The following is a 14,538-nucleotide window of genomic DNA, read 5'->3' on the forward strand; positions in this document are numbered from 1 at the left end:
CTGAAAAAATACTAAGGCCGAAACCTGGTCCTTGATAGAAATAAAGCCGATCTTGAGTACTAATTCCAACTGTAGAAAGTCAAGGATTCTACCTATATTTCCTTGGGTGCCAACCCCTGGATCCACACCAGGAGACATATGCCTTCCAGACTTTATAATATATGACTCTGGAGGCCGGGTTCCTTGCATTAACCAGAGTAGACTCCACTGAACCCGACAACCCACGGTTCTCCAGAATGTGGGTCTCAATAGCCAAACCGTTAAATTTAGCATTTGTAAAGTAGGATGGAATACCGGACCTTGCGAGAGTAGGTATGGCCATGGCGGAAGTGTCCATGGGTCCATCTTTACGATCTCTGCATACCAAGATTTCCCTGGCCACAAGAATTCCCTTCCTGCTGGACCCTGCGAAGAAGTCATGGACGAAGGCAGAATAGGAGGAAATGCATAAATCAGTGAGAACCGATTCCTCGGGAATAGCAAGGCATCTGTTCCGCATGCTTTGTTTTTGTTCTTTGATCCTTTGTTCTTGACACAAAGTTGTCGATTTGTTAAACCTGGACGCAAACAGATCTATGTCTGGGATCCCCCATCTTTGACATATTGACATGAAGATATCGGGCTGAAGGAACTATTCTCCCGGGAACAACTGCTGGCGACTCAAGTCCACCTGCCAAATTTCTTTTCCTAGAATGAAGACTGCCGATAGGCAAAGTACATTGTTTTCTGCCAAAGATAGGAGATGATTCACCTATCTCTGGGGCGCACAACTTCTTGTGCCCCCTTGGTGATTAATATAGGCCATTGCTGTGGCATTATCTGATTGAATCCTGGCAGGACAATTCCGTAAACTGAACGTTCAGGCCCTCAGGACCAAGTGCTCTGCCTGAATTTCTAGAATGTTAATGGGCAAGGCCATTTCTGATCCGGGCCACTACTCTTGGACAGTTGTCTCTTCCAGGACTGCTCCCCAACTCAAAAAAAGGTTGGCACATGTTGTTACCACTTTCCAGGTAACTGAAGGATTTTCCCCTTTGCAGATTTTTGGTTAACCATAAACTGACGCTCTGGCGCACCCAGCCTACAGCACCTGGTATTTCCAGGCAGTCTCCCATCCAGGCACTAAACAGGCCTGACCCTGCTTAGCCTCCAAGATCTGACAAGATCGGGCGCTTTCAGGGTAATGTGGCCATAGGCTTTGGAGTCAGGCATATTGGGAATCTAGAGCTTGAACCCTTTGTTCCAAACTGATAGGATACGGTTTTGCAGCAGTCTCAAATGAAACTGAGCATAAGGAACGGCCTCGAATGAAGCCACCATCTTTCTTCCATTCACCATACTTTGGTCTAAGCGGGCTACCGACTGGTCCATCAAGAACAGACCGTCTAGGTAAACCATAATCATTATACCTTGGGCCCTTAATCTGGCAAGAAGAGGGGCCAGAATATTTGTAAACACTCAAGGTGCAGTAGCTAGACCAAAAAGCAGAGCTACACACTGAAAATGAACATTTTCCACCTTAAAAAATAGATATTACTAGTGAGCGAGGAAATAGGCACATGGAGGTATGCATCTTTGATGTCGATTGACACCAGAAGTTCTCCTCCTTGTAGGATGGAGATAACTGACTGGATTGACTCCATGCGAAAAAAAGAGTGGTTATATTCAGGAATTTAATTTAGATTTTTGAGATCCAGAATGTCCATTTGGTTTTGGAAAAAAAAGGTTTGAACCAAACCCCTACCTCTGCTCTTACATGGGGACCACCATGATAATTTTTTTGACAAAAGATGGTCCAATGCTTGAAAGACCTCTTTCTCTGGATCCTTAGGAACGTTTGATCTGAGAAAACAAGGAGTCGGGAACTCCAGTTTGTAACTTGGAACTATTGAGGAAGTCCCCCATCTGTCTCGACACTCTTCCTGCCAGATCCTTGAGAACTGCAGAAGAATTCCCCCTATTGAAGTGAGCGGGGGCGCCTCCTCATAAAAGGAGGCTTCAGTATTTTGTAGGTTTCCTCCCCCAAGACCTCTTTTGTCCCCGGGATTGACCCTGAGGATTACCTTCTGAACTTGACGGCGGAGGCAGTCGTGACTGCCTGGAGGCTGATGCCCCTGGCACAGGAGAAGGGGCTTGTTAAAATGAAAATATATTTACTCCTCGTCTTAAATGGCAAAGGTGTACCTTTTCCACTAGAATTTCTTTGGATGTATTACCCAAATCATCCCCAAATAGCTACCGCAAAAGGAAGACTAGCCAGGAGCTTCTTGCATGGTGCTTAGCGAAGGGCGCAAGACCTGAAGGATAGAATCTCTCATAGCAACTATTGCAAACATAAAGCTGCTAGTAGCTTGCCAGATCCTGAGCCTGCTGAGCAGGATAACCTTGAACCCCTGCTTAAACTGGTCTCTTAACAATTAACCAATTACTATTAGTGCAAGCTGAGACACTCAATCTGCCAGAGAAAAAAATAGGATTTTTAAAACAGCTTACCTCTGTAAAATCCTTTTCTTGGAGTACATCATAGGACACAGAGCCTCAAGTAATCACTTGGTGGGTTATGGACCTACCTTCAGGTGTTGACACTGGTATAACCAATACACGATGTTGACTCTCCTATATAACCCCTCCTCCTTCCTGGAGTTCTCAGTTTTTGCAGCCAAGCAATATACTCTCACCCCATAAAACAGAGGGTCGGGAGCTCTGTGTCCTATGATTTACTCCAAGAAAAGGATTTTACAGGTAAGCCGTTTTAAAAATCCTATTTTCTTTACCGTACATCATAGGACACAGGGCCTCAAGTAATTACTTGGTGGGATGTCCCATAGCAATGCTACTTGAGGGGAGGGAGACACAACCCATAGGGCACCCCCAGACCTTGAGGAATTATACTGCTGCCTGCAGCACACTGCGCTCGAAGGCGATATCCTCATTCCATCTTACATCTACTTGATAAAATTTTGTAAATGTATTTACTGAAGACCAAGTCACGGCCTTGCAGATCTGAGACATGGAGGCCTGGTGACGCACTGCCCAAGAAGCACCAACCGCTCTGGCAGAGTGCGCCTAAACTTGAAAAGGAGCAAAATATTACAGCGCACACATGCAAAAAAGACATTTACCTCCAGCGGGGCTAGTTTAAAACACCTAGACAATCTAAAAAACATTAGCAAAAAATATGGGGATTTGGTCACACCATATTGCTATATGGTGCTAAGCCCACTTACTGCGACAAAGTACCCCATGATTAGTGGGTCCTACACTATCCATGGATTGGGAGATCCTGCTTCTCTGAACCATGAGAGCAAACACTCTTCTATATGGGAGAACTTTGCGGTCTCCACCCATGACACAAGGACACTAATGAGAGGCACTTAATGAAAGAGTGGGGTGCTCCGCACCCAAAAAGGGATTTGGTCAGAATCCATAAAACAAGATATTTGGGGGGCACACCCTAAAAGATGCATTAAAGCTGGTGCAGCCATAAGACCATACAGCAGAGCAAAATATGACAGCGCACACATGCAAAAAAGACATTTACCTCCAGCGGGGCTAGTTTAAAACACCTAGACAATCTAAAAAATATTAGCAAAAAATATGGGGATTTGGTCACACCATATTGCTATGTGGTGCTAAGCCCACTTACTGCGACAAAGTACTCCATGATTAGTACCCCCATGATGAGAGTGTTTGCTCTCATGTTTCAGAGAAGCAGGATCTCCCAATCCATGGATAGTGTAGGACCCACTAACCATGGGGTACTTTGTCGCAGTAAGTGGGCTTAGCACCATATAGCAATATGGTGTGACCAAATCCCCATATTTTTTGCTAATATTTTTTAGATTGTCTAGGTGTTTTAAACTAGCCCCGCTGGAGGTAAATGTCTTTTTTGCATGTGTGCGCTGTAATATTTTGCTCTGCTGTATGGTCTTATGGCTGCACCAGCTTTAATGCATCTTTTAGGGTGTGCCCCCCAAATATCTTGTTTGTTTAACTTGAAAAGGGGGAATCTTTCCCTTTAAATCATAAGTTTGAATTATAACCTGCTGAATCCACTTAGCCACAGTGGATTTTGACGCTGCCTGTCCTTTTTTAGGACCCTCTGGCAGAATAAATAAGACATCAGTCTTACGAATCTGAGCAGTTTTCTTTAAATAGATCTTCACTGCTCTCACCGCATCAAGACAATGTAGTGACTTTTCTTCTTTGGAACATGGTTTTGGAAAAAACAATGTCAGGACAATATCTTCATTCAGATGAACGCCTAAAACCACTTTTGGCAAAAAGCCTGGACGAGGGCGTAACACCACTCTGTCCTCATGAATAACCAACATGGTTTTGGAAAAAAACGGCAGGACAATATCTTGGTTCAGGTGGAAACCTGAGACCACTTTTGGTAAAAAACCTGGACGAGGGCCCAACACCACTCTGTCCTCATGAATAACCAAATATGGCTCTTTACAGGAAAGAGCAGCCAATTCTGAAACCCTCCTAGCTGAGGATATAGCAACCAAAAATATCAGCTTCCTAGTCAGAAGGACTAAGGGAACATGCTGTAATGGTTCGAATGGCGGTTTTTGTAACACTGACAAAACTAAATTCAAAGTCCCGAGGGCTTAAGGGTGATTTAACTGGCGGATTAATCCGCATCACTCCTCGCATGAAACCCCGGACTAAAGAATGAGTAGCAAGTGGTCTTTGAAATAAAATTGATAAGGCTGAGACTTGGCCCTTAATAGTACTCAGGGCCAACTTCATCTCTACGCCTACTCGTAGAAAGGCAAGAATTCTGCCTAGAATATATCTCCGAGGGTGCCAACCCTTAGATTCATACCAGGAAACATAAGCTTTTCAGACTCTATAATATATAGCTCTAGAAGCTGGCTTCCTAGCATTAAAGTAGAAATAACTGTCCTGGAAAGCCCACGTCTTTTCAGAATGTGGGTCTCAATAGCCAGGCCCTTAAATTTAGCATCGTAAAAGTAGGATGGAATATCGGCCCCTGTGAGAGCAGGTCTGGCCTTAGTGAAAGGGACCACAGATCCTCCACGGCCATCTTTACGACCTCTGCATACCATGACCTTCTGGGCCATGCTGGTGCTGCCAGAATTACCGGTTTGTCTTTCCAGCTTGATCTTGCAGAGAAGTCAAGGCAGCAACTGAATAGGGGGAAATGCATAGAATAGTAAAAGCTGATCCCATAGTATCATCAACGCATCTGTGCTGTATGTGAATGGATCCTTTGTTGTGGACACAAAGTAGACTAACTTTATGTTGCACTGGATGCTAGAAGATCTACATCTGGAGTCCCCCATCCTTGACAAACAGCCCGAAACATGTCGGGGTGAATAGACCATTCCCCTGGGAATAATCTGCTGGCGGCACATGTAGTGCGCATGCCAATTCTCTATTCCCGGAATGAAGACTGCCGATGGGCACGCAATATTTCTTTCTGCCCAAGTTAGAATATGGTTCACTTCTCTCTGCACTGAGAGTTTCTTGGTGCCCCTTTTGGTGATTGATATAGGCCACAGCCGTGGCATTGACGGATTGGATCCTGTCGGAACAATCCCTTAACCTGGAAGTCCAGGCTTTTAGAACCAGACGCACTGCCCGAATCTCTAGAATGTTGAAGGGCAAGCCTCTTTCGGTTCTTGAACACTGTCCTTGGACAGTTGTCTTCTCTGTCATTACCACTTTCCAGATAAGTGGTCTAAAGGATTTACGCTTTAGGACATTCTTTAGTAACAATTGAGGCTTTGGGACACCCTTGGGGACAGCCGCATTGGCAAGTCCAAAGCTTGGACCGTTTTGTTACAGTCTCGAATGGAACTGGGCAAAGGGAACTGCTTTCATATGAAGCCACCATCCTTTCTAACAACCTCATGCAAAGGTGAATGGAGGGACCTCCTTTTGACCTGACCATCCGCACCAACTTTTATAGAGTGGTGTTTTTGTTTTTTCTCTGGGCAAGAAGACCCTTTTTCTGGGCTGTATCTATGATCAGACCCAAATACTTTTTTAGCGATTTTAATGGAGACTTTACTAGGTTGAGAATGCAATGCAACCCAGACCTTTCCAGGTAACTGGTTGTAATGCGTACACCTTACTCAGAACAGCGATTGGTCTATTAGCAATGGATCGTCTAGGTATGACAAGACTGTTTAAGCCCTGTGCCCTTGACCTGGCTACAGGTGGGGCTAGCACCTTTGTGAACACTCGAAGTGCTGTAGCTAGCCCGAAGAGCAAGGCTATAAACTGAAATGCCGCTGTTCTACTTCGAACCGCAGAAACCTTTGGTGAGCGGGAAATATATGGACATGCAGATATTCGTCCCTGATGCCGATAGGCGCTAGAAGTTTTCCTCCTTGCAGGATAGAAACTACTGACTTGATCGACTCCATAGAAAGGAGCAGATCTTCAGGAACGGATTTAGATTCTTTTAGATCTAGAATGGATCTGTTGAATATCTGCGTGGCTCTGTACATGTACAGGAAACACATGAAAAAGGCAGTGAAGGTTCCAAGGAACCTAAGAAAAAACAGAACTATCAGCTGACTCTACTAGAGGTAGCTTGAAAGAGGCACAAATCATCTCCAAGAGGTTTCTACCAGCAATTTCTCAGATTGCGAGGCTGAAAAAAAGTTCAACTCTAGTTGTCTCCTCTGCAGAGGAGTACTCGGTTTGCCTTTCTTCCCGATTACCTGAGGGTAATCCTTCATCCTCTACCCACTGTTCCCTTGATAAGGGATCTCAGGTGGGGGAGGGGATCTAACACGCTTCCCATCCTTGGATAGCGGATGCGATTAAAAGTCGCTAATTTTGGGGGGGGGGCGTGACCGGAAGCGGATGGAGGAGAGAGAAGTGGAGTGAGAGAGCACGTTTGTCCCGCTCCAGGATTATGAAGCCCCGTGGGTAACCCAGCTAGCCCGCTTCAGTATTGGCAGTCTCTTGTCTACTACCTCTCCTGTGGTGTTGTCCCTGGCTCGTGTGTCCCTTGCGCCGTGCTGTCGGAGCGGTGGGATGCCGGTGTGACGCCGCTCGGGGCGGCGTGGGGGTTCGGAGCTGAGCGGAGGCAGCGTGGTCCCGCTGCGGAGGAGTGGATCCGGCTACTGTTCGGTGTGGAGTGGTTGCCGAATGCCGGAAGCAGAGTCGTCAGTCTGCAGAGTAGTTTCTCTGTGAGTGTTGTCCGATCAGTGTGTTGGAAAGAGCTGGGGTTGCCTGTGGCTATGGCGTTGCAGAGATCTCCTGTGAAATGAACATAGACTGCAAGATCTGACCATCAGATAAGGGGTCGGGCTCAAAGCATATACCGCAGAACAGAGGTATCGTATTGAGTTACTTTGATACTTTCTATCCTTTCCTGCCCCCCCCCCCCCGTATGGTAAACAGTGAAGACTGCTGTGGGGTTTGTTTAAGGGACCCTAGCTGGACTGTAAATCTAGGAGGGAGATCAGGAAATCTGGGGGAGAGGCTCTGGAGCAGCGGGTGAGTAGAATGGTACAACATATAAGACTTAAATCTGAGCATAAGCCCACGGCTGAAGAAAAGTGGTGCCAGCCTCTGATCTTCTACAAGTGGTGTGGTAGGGGGTATACTCCCCCTAAATAGTTTTGCTTTTCGAGTTCGTGCCCTCTTCTTCCTCCCTCAGCTAAATAAGAAAATAATTTCCGTACTTAAATAACTTCAACGGCTGGTGACGGTGGGACTGTGGGATGGTGGGAGTGGTGGACTGTGCAACGGGGTACATCCTGAATATAGCCGTGTAAGCGGTTTAAACAATAATTCAGTATTGGGAAGCATTGTGAAGATCAGCATGTCAGGGAGAAGAAAGAGAGATGAACACCCCAATCAGAAAAATATGGGAACTCAATCCCTACGGTCTACTAAGGATAAGGAGAAGGAAAAGGCGGCAGCGGTGGCAGCTTCCGCTAAGCTAGAGAGAATGGTCCTCGCAGTGGAGCATACCCCGAATAAAGGGGGGCAGCAATCCCAGAATAAGTCAGCAGCGGATAGGAAAAGTCAAGGACACTTAGGCCTGCCTGTAGGTACCTCTAGTACAAAGAATCCCTCTACAAAAGGGTCAGGAGCCACAAGTAAAGAAATGGAGGCCCCGAATGCCCCAATCCCTACGGTAGGAGAGCCCTCCTTAAAAGACATTCTCTTGGCAATAAATGCATGTAATCAATCCCTGGGGGTATTGGGAGATCAAATGAAGGATATCAAAGAAGAGCTGACCCTAGTACGACATGACCTTAAGAAAACAGCAGAAAGGGTGACGGAAGCAGAAAACAGAATAAGCTTAATAGAAGATGATTTGTTCCCGATGAAACAAGAAGCAAAGATCTGGAGAGAAAACAAAATTGATAAGCTTGCGGGTAAATTTGATGAATTGGAAAATAGACTGCGCAGGGACAATGTGAGGGTGGTGGGGGTTCCTGAGGGGAGTTAAGGTCCAGATCCAATCATATTTCTGGAGCACTGGCTGGTGGGGGTATTTGGGGGAGAGACTTTCACTCAGCAGTTTTCAATAGAAAGAGCGCATAGAGTTCCGTTCAGAACCCCCCCACCCCCCCCCCCCCCTCGGGAAGCCCCCCAAGACCCTTCCTAGTGAAGTTCTTAAATTATAAAGATAAAGTAAGACTCCTACGAGAAATGGGGAAGATCCTATATAATGTTAGGGTATCATTCTTCCCCAATTTCTCCCCGGATTTACAGAAGCGTAGAGCTGAGTTTCTTGGGGTTAAACGTAGCCTCCAGAAATATGTCACGTATGCTCTCCTTTACCCGACCAGGCTACGGATAAACGCACTGGAGGGAAGCCAGATTTTTGGGTCTCCAGCCAGTGCGTTAGCATGGTTAGAGGAAAAAAAAAATCAATTACCCAGGAAGTAGTGGGGGAATCTCTCTGAAATTAGTATATATAAATGGGGCACAATTTTTTTGAATATATGTTTATTAAATGGAGCGGGGGTGGGTTGTGTCACAGTAAATGGAAGTAGATGTGAGATGGGGTGCGTTTACCAGTTTCTTTTGCATATATGGAGGAAGGGGGGGTGTAGGGTGGATGGGGTGTGTTATGGATGGGTAGGTGGGTATGGGTCAGTCATTAAAAAAGCCCTGAGGGGTAACCTAGAGAGGTATGGGAGGGATGGGGTTGGGGGGGGGGGGGGGGGGTAAAGGGCTTGGTAGAAGTAGAACAAAGCACAGGGTATTAAGTTTCACATTAAAGGGAGAAAATAATGTATGGCATGCTGGTTAATATAATGACACGTAGAATACAGAGAAATATGGGTACAATATTAAGGTTTGCAGTGAGGAAAATTGGTGTGTTGGTAAATATTGGGGCACGAATGCTGGGGGAAAGAGGAAGAGCGGAAAGGATTTTTTTTTTTTTCCTCTTCTCCTTCTCCTCTTGCTTTTTTTTGTGTCAAACCGGGGTGAGTATATTTTTGAATAGGGAAGAGCATCCCTACTCCTGGGAAAATGGGGTATAAGGAGAAACGGGGATGGATATTGGTACTTAATATGAAATGGAGTCCTGCAAGAACGTCAAGTTTAGTGGGGATCATCTTCCTCCATAGGTACAAAGGGTTTATGTCTGGTTCTCGACAGGGCCCTTTTTTTTTTTCTTCTCTGTGATAGCCCCACCATAGAATAATCTATGGGAGTAAAGATCGGTTCATGGAATGTCAGGGGGGATGGGCACTCCCGCCAAAAGAGCATTGGTTTTTGATACGTTAGATACTTTTAAAGTGGATATTGCCTGTCTGCAGGAGACGCACCTGACTAGGGACACCAAAACTCAAAAAGAAACAAAAAATACAGGTATTAGTTCCATGCGGTACACACCTCTTACTCTAGGGGGGTGATGGTGCCAATTGGGAGAGGGGTGGTGTTTACCTGCAGACAGTGCAATATTGATGCTGGAGGTCGGTATGTCTTCTTGCACTGTACAATAGGGAACCAGGAATATATACAACCCTCCGCCTTTTAAATTAGAAGTCTTATACCATTTATTGGAGTTCATAGTTGACAAACCAAATATCCAGATCATTGCAGTTGGGGGTTTTAATGTGGCAATAAAGAAATAGATTCCCCCCAGGAAAACAGGGACAGGGCTTGCAAGGAAATCGAATGGACCAATTTCTTAAAGAGGCCAGATTGATGGATCTTTGGAGAATGAGTAAGCCAGGGGCGCAACAGTTCTCGTGCTACTCTGGTACTCATTCTTCACTCTCAAGAATAGACCTTATACTGGGTAATGACTTGGCTGCTCAAATAGTAGGAGTCATAACTTACCAACCCAGGGGGGTCTCTGACCATTCATTGGTGACCACTGGGATGTCCACTGGGATTAATAAGCGTTGTGGCATATGGAAGCTGAACCCAATATGGTTTGAGATACTTGAAGACCCAAATGAGATCATAACCAGGCTGAGAGAGTTTATAGTTTTTAATGAGGCCTCTACAACAAGAGGGGTAATATGGGATGCATTGAAAGCTTACTTGAGGGGCCTACTGATCCAGCAGGTTTCAAGAATAAAAAAAGCATCCTTGGTTGGGGAAGCGAAGGCCAGGGAGGAGTTAAGAACAGCAGAAAGAGTTAGTGAAAGAACCATCCCCGGAAAATCATAAAGAATGGGAGAATAAACAGTTAGCATATAAAGAGGTAATGATCAAGAAATGCGAAAATAAAAGGCTGTTTCAAAAACAAATAGTATTCGGAAAGGGGGAAAAAGTGGGGAAGATGTTGGCCCATATTGTTAGATCTGATTTCCCCCCCCCCCCCCTTTCTATGATCCCCGCTATTAGATCTAGGGACAGTGAGATTGCATCTCGATCAGATAAAATTAGTGAAACGTTTAAAAATTATGAGGAATTATATAAATCCCGGGGGACTGTGGAGGGGGCGGAAAGGGATAATGTCTTTAAGAACATAGAGTTGCCCACCCTCTCAGGAGTGGATTCTGAGGTATAAGAAGCCCCGATTACATTAGAGGATATTAAAACAGCAGTGAAAGAACTGGCCAACCAGAAATCCCCGGGACCTGATGGCCTCCCTGCGGAGACTTTTAAAAACTATGGGGAGATATTAATACCAGAGCTTCTCAGGGTGTTTGAAGGGGCATATCAGGAGGGGAAACTACCTGAATCAATGACCGAGGCTACAATCATAATGCTGCTTAAGGAAGGGAAAGACCCTTTAGAACCTGGATCTTATAGACCTATCTCTTTGTTATGTTCAGATGCAAAAATCTTGGCGAAGATTCTTGCTACCAGGCTGCAAAAAATAATTCATAAGTTGGTTCATCCGGACCAAACAGGTTTTATTCCTCAAAGATCAACAAGTCAGAACATAAGGAGGCTCTTTTTGAATTTACAAATCCCAATAGAAAATCCGGATTCCAGAGCTGTTATGATGTTAGATGTGGTATGAAGGCATTTGACAGCGTGAAATGGGGATTCATTTGGCATGTACTAAAGATCTGGAGACAGATCGCTGTTCCTAATCACTATTAACAGCAGATCTGTCTCTCCTCCCCTGACAGAACGGAAATCTGTCTGTTTACATGGACAGATCCCCTGTTCTCTCTCCTTCAGGAGCGACCACGGTGGCCGGCGGACATCACGGCCACGCGCATTGGCTCTGGCGTTGCGCCGAGGGAGCGTGCCCCCTAGTGGTCTTAAAGTGGCCTACGTACAGGTATGGCGAATCGCCCAGGAGAGGCAACCTGCCGCAGTACAACTGTGGCGGTTGGTCCTTAAGTGGTTAACCGCTTGCTGACCGCCTAACGTACTAATATGATAAAACTGTCTGCTGGATCACGTACCTAGTACGTGATTCATGCTGCGATTCGTTACAGCACAAGCCGATCAGCAGGTCTCGGCCAATGATTGACTGCTGCCACATGTTAATAGGCTCAGCGATTCATGGAACAGAGCTCTATGATTGTTAATACAGAGCGCTGTTCACTGACAGGTGATCTTGCTGTTTTTAATTCCCTGCTAAGCAGCGAAAAAAAGCAGCACAAGATCTTTATTAAAAAGCTGCACATATCACATAGGCACAAGTTTAACCCCTGAAGCCCTTCCTACCCAGCGTTATTTGTACAGTGACAATGCATATTATCAACACTAATCACTGTATTAAGGTCACTGGTGATGTCAGTTAGTCAGTTCCCCCCAGTGTCAGATTGCACATGGCACTACCGCAATCCCATTATAAGTCACTGATCACCACCATTAGTGGTATATTTTTAAAAAATTCAGTATTTATCCCAGTTTGTAGATGCTAAAACTGTCACACAAACCAAAATTCATACACTTATTGGGACCTTTTTTTTTTTGTTTTTTTTAAACCAAAGACATGTAGCAGAATACATTTTGGATAAAATTCATGAAGAATTTTTTTTTCCATGTTTTATAGCAAAAAAGTAAAATAGTTTTTTCCCCTCCAAAATTGTCTTTTTGTTTATATCAAAAAATTAAAAACCCAGTAGTGATCAAATTCCACCAAAAAAAAGCTCTATTTATATAAAATTATGTTTACGTTCAGTGTTGCATGACCGTGCAATTGTCAGTTAAATTAGCACAGTAATAAATAGCAAAAAATGGCCTGGTCACGAAGGGGGTAAAATCTCCTGGAGGGCAAGTGGTTATTAAAAAGGTGTCTAGTGACTCTCCAAAAGAAACTTTCTGCAAACTGTTTCTGCAGACCAACTCCTCAGCCAGAGGATCCTGTGTATTTTTACAGAAATGGGAGCCAGGAGAGTATTTTGATGCAAGGAGTTTGCCAATCATCTTTGCAGTAGTGCAAGGTTACTGAGAGGAGTTCAAATTTGTGGCGTTTTGGATGAATGCATCAGGGTCAATCCAGGGTTGTATGTAGGGCTGCAACTAACGATTATTTTCATAATTGATTAGTTGGTCGATTTGTTTTTATTAATTGGATATTAACCTTTAAAAAAAAGTGTGGTATATAAAATATAGTTAAAATATGTAAAGTTAAAAAAAAAAATGTATTCTTGCATATCTATATGCAGTGGTAAATAGAAATAACCAACTATATGGTTAGGGAGCAAAATCTCTAATCCACTCTTAGAACAGACAGAAGAGATATACCGTGTATACTATTAGGAGGATGAAGCTGGTAAATATCAGACTAGGAGATCAAATTTGTTATTTAAATAACCGGCTTCCCCATGGCGTCGGAGGGGTCATCCGGTTACGTCACCGGGTGGCCCTGCCCTCAGTTATATAAGAGCTGTCACAGCGAAGACACGTCAGACGGCGGGAGCCTCCCATGGAGGCAGGTCAGTTGCGTTTTTTTTTTTTCTCGGTCCGTCAGGCGGCGTGAACTTACTATGTGGGACATTTTTATTTTTTAATAAAGGACTTGTCCCAAGCTGTCTTGTCTTTTTAACCATTTTGACACTTTTTTGTGCAATGGTAGGTGTATATTTGGAGGCAGGGATCTGGGGGTCCCCTTGTTAAAAGGGAACTTCCAGATTCCGATAAGCCCCCCCCACAACCACTGGGCAAGGGTTGTGGGGATGAGGCCCTTGTCCCCTTCAACATGGGGACAAGGTTGAGGGCATGTGATGTGGCCTGGTACGCCATTTAAAAAAAAAAATTTTGGCGCAGGGTTCCCCTTAATTTCCATATCAGAAGGGCCTGGTATGGATATTAGGGGGACCCCCACGCAATTTTTTTTTTAAAGTTTGGATTCGGGGGGGGGGGGGATTCCATGCTTTTTTTTTCAATTATCTGAATCTATATTGCAGAGAGCCGAGAATTCATTACAGCCGCGATCCGTTTTAAATGGCAATTTTAACTTTAGAAATGTCATTTTGCTGTGGTACTGTTGTAAACACAGGAAAAATGTGCCACTTTACAGGCATACTATAGACACCCCCCAGGCACGATATTTAAAGGAATATTTCATTTTTATTGTTTTACTTTAAGCATTTAAAAAAAAAAAAAAAAATCACTACTCCCGAAAAAACGCCAGTTTAAAAAAATTTTTTTGCATTGATATATGTCCCCAGGGGGCAGGACCCAGGTCCCCAAAACACTTTTTATGACAATAACTTGCATATAAGCCTTTAAAATTAGCACTTTTGATTATTCGTGTTCGTGTCACATAGACTTTAATGGTGTTCGTGTGTTCTGCCAAATTTTTTGCCTGATCGCATGTTCTGCTGGGAACCAAACAGGAGGGTGTTCGGCTCATCCCTGATTGCGAGTAACGCAGTTTACGAGCGTTTAGCAATACGAGCCGTTTTTTAAAAAAAAATCCTGACTCGATTTGCGAGCATTGTCTCGTAAGACAAGCAGGATTTAAGCCGCTGGGTGTGCAGTAATGCATTTGGTCAGAGGCACGGGGGCGCTCAGTTCCCGGTGCCCTCGCACCTGTGGCCACATGCGGTACTGCATACACCGGCGCCCCCGCACCTCTGGCCACATACAGTACTGCATACACCAGCAGTCACTGTGGAACGAATTATCTGAGTTTCCATTGACTCCTATGGGAAA

General features: G+C 44.7%; 1 protein-coding gene and 1 pseudogene across 1 annotated transcript in view; both read right to left on the reverse strand.

The window, feature by feature from the left end:
- PSIP1 (PC4 and SRSF1 interacting protein 1) overlaps positions 1–14,538 on the reverse strand; it is a 179,837-nt gene that overhangs the window by 121,617 nt on the left and 43,682 nt on the right. The window lies entirely within an intron of this gene.
- Positions 1,079–1,197, reverse strand: LOC141124199 (5S ribosomal RNA; annotated as a pseudogene).

The sequence above is a fragment of the Aquarana catesbeiana genome, linkage group LG01, assembly GCF_042186555.1.
Source record: "Aquarana catesbeiana isolate 2022-GZ linkage group LG01, ASM4218655v1, whole genome shotgun sequence".
In the NCBI taxonomy this organism is placed as follows: domain Eukaryota; kingdom Metazoa; phylum Chordata; class Amphibia; order Anura; family Ranidae; genus Aquarana; species Aquarana catesbeiana.